Source organism: Buceros rhinoceros, unplaced genomic scaffold (assembly GCF_000710305.1).
Source record: "Buceros rhinoceros silvestris isolate BGI_N320 unplaced genomic scaffold, ASM71030v1 scaffold25969, whole genome shotgun sequence".
NCBI classification, from domain to species: Eukaryota; Metazoa; Chordata; class Aves; order Bucerotiformes; family Bucerotidae; genus Buceros; species Buceros rhinoceros.
Window position 1 is genome coordinate 2,105 of NW_010433656.1, and position 1,486 is coordinate 3,590.

Consider the following 1,486-nt stretch of genomic DNA (forward strand, 5'->3'; position numbering starts at 1 on the left):
GACCGCATTGGGCTAAGAAACCTGCTGCAAGGAAGGTCTGCCAGTAAAGCTCCCCCCCCAAGAGCTCCAGGACTGGGGGGGGGATTTTGTACAGAGACCCCCGGGCTGAGGCGGAGGCTGGCTGTGGCGGGGAGGGGATGCAGAGGTGCTGGCAGCCCCTGAGTTGCTCTGCCCCACTGCCCCCTCAGCACAGGGGGGCTGGGGGTGTCTCTGTTTGTGTCAGGGAGGAGCCCAGTGCACCTTTCCCAGTCCCGTATAATGGGGGATGCTTTGTTTTACCGTGTTTTCCTGCCCCGGTTTCTCCCTTGCTCCATCCACGGGATCCCACGGCCAGAGCATCGTCTGTGGGGTAATTAGCAGTCCCGGGGCTCTGCCTTCGGGAGCATGTGGGGCAGGTGCCGCTGGGCCAGGCGGGCCAGCAGATGGCCTGAAGGACTCTCCGGGGATCTCAAGCCATTATGGATAATCCAGCGTCTTTCTTCAAACACCACGTGGAAGCACCTCGCCGGCGCAGCGGGAGGAGGGAGGGCTGTGCCTGTGCCAAGAGCACACACGCCTGCCCCAGCCGCTCTTCACGGCCTCCCCACAAAACAAACCCGAGGTGTGCAGCTCGCTGCGCTCCCTCGCACGTTGATGCTTCCCGTCACTTCGGTTAGCAGCGGCCAGGACAGGAACGGGGACGCGTGGCTGGAGATGTGGCCGCTGTGCTCAGCATGGCACAAACCCAGAGCCGTGCTGGGGGAGCGGGGTCTGTGCCCCCCGCCAGCCCTGAGGACGGAGCAAGGAGTGTGGTGGGGATCGCTGATCCCTGGGAGCCACCTCTGCTGTTCCCTGGACAGAGAAGGATGCAGCTTTTGTGACCCGAGTTTCCTCACTCAGGAGGTGATGTTAAGCCCTTGTGAAGGCAGCCCAGATGCTGAACCTTCTCATCTGGCAGAAGAAACAACTGTCCCCTCTCCGTCCCTCACTTCCATCACAGGCTGCCGTAGGGCTTCGACCCACCTGCTGGACTCACAGCAGCCCCACAGCTTCACACCCCTCTGTCCACGTCCAGAGTCATGTTCTGAAGGTTCATCCCAGCATCCTGGTCTGGACGATTCACCCCAGCAGCGTGGGACACGGTGTTTCCCTAAACTAGTATTTTACGAGGTCACTGCACCCTCTAGCCCTTGTTCTCAAGGTCATTCAACAGCCATGACAGAGGAGGAAAAGCCCCTTTTTGGCCTATTGGAAACTACACCAGTGTTTGCTGGGAGAGACCAAACGTGGCTCAAAGCCACTCATTTTCCCCTGATGGAGTAACAGCTCTGGGCGGCTCCGCTGTGGCCCTTGGGTGCCAGCTGGGATGGTCCCCGTCCCCGCTATGATGTGGGAAGGAGGATCCTCACCCCCTTTCACCCATCCTCTCCAGAGAGCCAAGGGCACGGCCCAGCCCTGGGAGCCCCGAGGCTCAGGCACTGCCACGGCCACGGCTCCACTTGGCCCC